The sequence below is a fragment of the Cannabis sativa genome, chromosome 6, assembly GCF_029168945.1.
Source record: "Cannabis sativa cultivar Pink pepper isolate KNU-18-1 chromosome 6, ASM2916894v1, whole genome shotgun sequence".
NCBI classification, from domain to species: Eukaryota; Viridiplantae; Streptophyta; class Magnoliopsida; order Rosales; family Cannabaceae; genus Cannabis; species Cannabis sativa.
In genome coordinates, this window is record NC_083606.1 from 57,330,362 (window position 1) to 57,336,666 (window position 6,305).

The window sequence follows — 6,305 nt, forward strand, 5'->3', positions numbered from 1 at the left end:
AATAAGAAAGTAAGGCCAAGGAATTTCCTCCCAGGAGAACTAGTTCTCAGAAAAGTTTTTCAGAACACTGAAGAAGCCCGAGCGGGAAAGTTGTCCACCAACTGGGAAGGGCCGTACCGAGTGATAAGCCCGACGAGACACGGGGCGTACAGGCTGTCCACCATGGACGGAACCGAGATCACAAGAAGCTGGAATGCAAGGTACCTCAAGAAATTCTATGTATAAACCAAAAGCTAGGAACTTCAAAGTCCATGGAAACCGTCATCGAATTTTCTCTTTAAAATAAATAAAAAATGTGGGGAATTCGGAAAATATCGTCCAAGTCAAAAATGAAAGGAACAAAGACCTTTTACGAGAGGCAACAAAAAAGACCTTTTACGAAACGCAACAAAAAGACCTTTTACAAAAGGCAATAAAAAGACCTTTTACGAAAGGCAATACAAAGACCTTTCACGAAAGGCAACATAAAAGACCTTCTCACGAAAGGCATGACTAAAACCATTCGGTACGATGATACGTAAAACATGAAAACCATAAGAGGACAACCAGAAAGTACAATATAAAAAAAATAAAACTCTGTCCGAAATTAAAACGTATGGATAAGCAGGTACACGTCGAGAAACAACAGGATATTAAGTAAAATTAGCATTAAAAAAGAGCTAGAAGACATAAAACCGAAAAACCATTACCCCTCCTTACACAAAAACTAAAGTTTTATGAAAAAGAGTACTTACTCTATTTTCAAAAAACTAGGGGAGTAGTGGCCCATACAAAATGTGATAAATGTGATATATGACGCCGGCGCAAATTTACAAAATTTACAAAATACAAACATAAAATATGAAAAGGCGCCGACATAAGCCTACAAGGTAAATAAAAAAAAAGAGAAAAAGGAGGGGAAGAGGAGGAGATCCCTACACGAAGAAACTCTCCCTCTACTGAAACGTCCTCCGCATTGCAAGCCACCCCGGACGGTTGGAGAAAGAAGGAGGGCGTATAATCTCAGACACCACCCGAGGTGACTCTTGAGGAAAGGAAGAAGCAGATATACAGAAAACCGAGGGCGAAGCACCCGTAGGAACAGGGACCTCTTTGAAGTTCTCGAATTGGGCAGTAGACTCGATCTCGGGGTAATAAGCCGCCGTCGTCTGAGTCGAGCTTCCCTCTGACACTTCAGGCTCCTCCTTAGCCGCTTCAATTGGTGTTAACATGGGAGAAAAAATAGCGAAAGGACACATAGCCAGAGGTGGCGCAACCTCGACGCGAGAAGAAGCATAAGTTCTAAGGCCCAATGCAGCTTGCTCAAAACAGGGACAGCTGTAGACCTCTGAAAAATGCAATGGAGGAAGTGTAGTGGGCTCGAAATCACGAAAGCTAGAAAAAGGGTTCAAAGAAAGAAAAGCAGGATCCAATGGCTGCAATCCTGAGAAAATGTTGGAGGAGGAAGGCTCCTTCGAGTAAGGTATTTGGCTTTTGAGTAAGGAAGACATAATGCAGGAAGGATAAACCAAAAACCTAGCTAACCCAGAAAAAGAAAAGAGAGTTGAAGAAAATTCTTAGATGGAAAAAAGGAACTCAACGAGAAGCTTATTTATACAAAAATTGCATGCAGAATAATGAAGATACCATAAAAATGGAAAGGAAGAGTCACCCTTTTTGGCATTAAAACACGTGCCAGGAAAAACACGTGCACTCAAATTTCGAGAAGCATCGTTAAGAGTATGTATGTCTTTCCACTTTCAAAGCACCCCATTTTTTTTTTTTAAAAAAAAAACTCTCGGAATGAGTACGTGTAGTTATATGCGTAAATGATAGGCAAATAAATACACTTAATAGAGCCACAACAAGCACAAAACATAGGAAGGGACAACAAGGGTAATAAATGCAAACCTATTCAGAGATTACAAGTACGGGTTATATAAATATAACTAGAAACGTAAAAAAAAGGAGATAAAAAGACATAAACAACGATCGAATACAGACAAAGATTACACACGGGAAAAGTAGCAAACAACTAACAAAACCTAAAACTTAGGAGTCAAAAGCGCTCGCGGTCGGGATGGTGCCAGCAGAGTATGCACAGGGAACCCTGGATTACAATAGACCCTCGAACAACCCACGTCAGGCACCGACGGCAGCCCGTGGGGAAGCCCGGGGGGTAAAAGGGAGCTCCCTCCCTTAAGCACCCTTCCATTCGCCTTTCGTTAGCTAAAACGCTCCCTCTCCAAGTCCTCATCCCAGGCCCGCCGGTTTCGGGCTTGCATCCGACGATTATCCCGGCGTCGCTCAGCACGCAGGCGAAGGGCATGAAATTCAACGGGCACCCTTGTGGTAGCGGAAATGTTACGTCCTTCGTTCTCAAAGAAATTCTATAGCCACTCCTCATCAGAAGATGAGGACGCATCGTTGCACCTAGCCCTGTAAGCCCTCATCATCCTTCCGACAATAGCTTCGCCACTGGGCCGGTAGTAACGAGAAAAAATCGAAGGTCTCGAGGGGTATCGATCCCCGACGTCGGAATGGAACTCATCCCCGCTTGAAGACTTAGGAAGAGGAGAACCTGGGGAGTTTGACATTTCTGAAGCAGGGGAAAGGAAAACAAAAAATGTAGACGTATAAAAAGAGAAACTTAGAAGCTACGCTAAAGGGACACCATGAACAAAGGAGAGTGTTCGTTCAAATAAAATACAAAAGGTGGCCAAGGAAAGATTAAAGGAAGGAAAAAAGGTAAATCCACCCGCATATAAGGCATTAAATGGCAATAAATGCGCATTCCCAGGTGTCAAAACACTTCAAAAAAAAATAATATACCACCCACGTGTAAACAAACATGATAAGAAAAATCAGCTGAAAATATAAATCCAGAGAAAAAATCCTTACAAGCCCTTAAACAATAAACAAAACAAATGAATAAAAAGATTGTTCCTCAAACTTGTCCTTAAACAAAAACGAAATAAATAAACAAGAAAAGTTGTTCCTCAAACTTGTCACACACGCATAATAAAAAAAGAGAGAGAAGAAAAAAGGAGGGCATTAAGAAATTTATTAAAATAAGGGTAGGGAAAATTCCCTCCCATCTCTTTAGGCTCTGTCGTCATCCTCGCCCTCGCTGCCTTCGTCGGACTCCGAGGAAGAATCCACCAAATCTTCATCCTTCTTAAACTCGAAACATCTCGCAAAAAACTCGTCTAGATTCCAGGTAGCAGACTTGCCCTCCTTAAACTCGGAGTACAGTTTAAAGGACGACTGATAACTCCCACTAAGGAATGCCTTCTTGACTTGGCCTGTCAGGACTTTGATCTCCTTGGCCAAGGATTCCTTCTGACCAACCAGAACCTTTTGAGCTTCAGCCGACGCCTTTTCGGCTTCAGACAAATTTTCACTTAGGGAAGAGAGTTTGTCCTTTGCCATCTCAGCCTGAGAACGAAAGGCATCGGGTTCTTGCAACAAAGTGGCCTTCTCCAGATTCACCGCCGACAGACTAGTCTCTAGGGAAGCCACCTTGCCACTTAGAGCCCCCTTTTCTGACTCAAGGGCTGACCGAGTAAGGTTTCAACCCCTTTTCTCTAACTCAAGATTGTCGGCTTTGCTCTTCAAAATCTTAATGTCGACCTCCAAGGCGCTAATTTTAGTAAGAGCAGCCGTCCTCACGGCAACAACTGCTTCGTAATTCTATTTATAGCGCGAATAGACCTTGGCCAAACTCTCCCTCTCCCTATCAGTTTGTGGGGCGAACTTCATAGCATGGGCACATCTCAAAGCCGTCTGGCAAAAATAGAGGTATATATGAGTAATAGTAAGTAAAGCAATAACTAAAGCAGAAGAGATCCATGCAAGGAGTAAATTACCTTTATTCCCGATATGGTTGTATCCTTCAAAATAGAATCTGTTGGGTTTTATGCCCTAAATAAAACTTTTTACAATCTGATTAGTTATCAATATAAGAAATTTGAAGTGATTGATGTTTGCATGAATTTTACATGCTAATGGTTTAATATGTTAAATATGTTTATTACATTCATACACAAAAAATCAGTTAAACCCAGATCATATGTTTATTCACAATTACAGTATCGTCAACACAGTGGAATGTGATTGTGATCATATGAATCAAAAGTTTTGGTCCCTGTTTCATCAGTGGTATTGGATTTACACTGATGTGATAATCAGCGATGATGTATACTTACACTTGGAGTAAGTGTTATGTTCTTTCCATGACATTAGTAAAGTATACTAGTTTCGAATGTATGGAGTATACATTGGACTGGACGGATATTGCAACTAAGTTAAGATATTACAAACTTACTGTTACACATATCTTTCCAAGTCAATATCAGTAGTTGATCTTAAGATTAAAAGAATCTAAATCCTCATATGCTTGGGCTCAACTCAGGAGTGCTATTCATGTTCTTAGATTTATTAGTTAAGCCTACCTTTGGGTCAGGGTGATACGTATATTTTGGGAACATGATAGTATGATTGAGTGGGAGTGCTGAACATAAATATGGAATCTATAGCTTCTACTGGTTTATAGAAGTCAAGTGATGATTCCCTTCGAGCTTAGCAAATAGAAGTAAATGGATGAGCTCTTGTTTGATTGACTAATTATTAGATCACTAAATACCATTTATAGGTAGCTAAGTGTTTTAAGGGGCAAAATACATTGAGGGGTGAGAACGGTAAAGAAATCCCATCTCGATGTAGATCATCTATATAGAGGATCTTTAAATCACAATAAGATTATAACAATGGTTAAATCACTACTACAAATTAGGCTTTTAGTGACACTATATAGTGACACGCATAAAAGTGTAGGTCACTAAAAAATTAGGAGTAGGTTTTAGTGACACACACCATTAGACTCTAAATATTCAGTGTTTATCACCCAAAATGTGCGTCACTAAAAATATGGAGTGTCACTAAATACTAAAACCCAAAATTTATAATTTTATAAAAATAAAAAAATCATGGCATATAGAGACATGCCACGCGTGTGAGCAAATCTGTTTACCAACGTGTTGTGCGCGTCACTAAAGCCACGTTTTAGTGACGCGCAAAACGCGTTGGTAAACAGATTTACTCACACGCGTAGTGTGTCACTATATCATAATCTTAAATTAAATAAATTATTAAATAAAAAGCTCTATAAGTAATATATTTTTATTTTTAAATTATTCTATAAATCTAAAATTTTTAAAAGAAATAATACTTCAAAATAAATTAAAAAATAAATAAATAATAAATTGACAGCATTACCGAAGCTTACATTTATTGCCCTATTTAATATATTAACTTTTGTTTTGGAACAAATATCCATTAACTCAAAAAAATAAATAAATAAATAAATAAAGATAAAACCCTAGCTTCCATTCTTTTCTAGCCGCCTCCTCTCCTTTCATCCTTGTTCCTCTCTTTCTCGGCCCAGACGAAATAAAAGACGAAGGTCCCAATGGCCACCCCGGCAGCAGACCTTCAACAAACAAACCTTTCGCCGTCCAAGCCCAAGGCAAACCCCATGAACATCACCACTCTCTTTCCACCCTCATAGCAATCGCAGCACCGGGACGATGAACGGCTCTTCAAACGCTAACCTGTAAGTTTTTTTTTTTTTTTAAATGGAACCTGTAAGTTTTAATCTCTCTATTACTGATAATAATATAAATGATGAAATAAACCAACTCTTTCTCGGGTTCTTTGTTTGCAATGCACGACGGTGCTACTCCGGTCACCGTAGGAGAAAATGGAGGCCACGGGTGGCCTCACCGAGTTCTGAAACGCAACACCCTTAAGCCACGAAGCCACCACCGCTATTCTGCCTCCGTGAAGAAGCTCGTCGGAGCTGCGAGTTCACAACCCAATCTGCCTCTTTGAAGAAGCTCCCTGTGCAGATCTAAAAAATTTGTTGAATTTCTATGTAATTTTTTTTTGTGTTATTATTTCATTTGTCTTTGTGTAATTTTTTTTTCTGTATCTGATTAATTTGTAAAAGTTATGTCTAAATTTTTGTAAACTTTTTTTCTATTTGAACTTTGTGTAAATTATAAATTATAATTATTGATCTATATTTATTTATTTTATTTTTCTTATAATTATAATATTTGAAAGTGTATGATACCAGGAACAAATTATTAATTTATGTATTTTTAAATTGAATTATTAATAAAATTATTATTATAAATTTATAATATGTAATTTGAATTAAAAAATTTTAATTTTTTTATAAATAAAAAAGTATAGATATAGTGACACTTTTTGAGAGTAGCTGTTACTTTTATAGTCTGACAAGGTTTGACTCTAAAGTTTTA

General features: G+C 38.4%; 1 long non-coding RNA gene across 1 annotated transcript; it reads left to right on the plus strand.

Moving 5' to 3' along the window:
- The first annotated feature begins 5,486 nt into the window (after positions 1–5,486).
- On the plus strand, positions 5,487–6,010 carry LOC133039493 (uncharacterized). Its single transcript, XR_009688639.1, has 2 exons — positions 5,487–5,593; positions 5,735–6,010. It is a non-coding gene; the product is annotated as an uncharacterized LOC133039493 (long non-coding RNA).
- Positions 6,011–6,305: the final 295 nt, after the last annotated feature.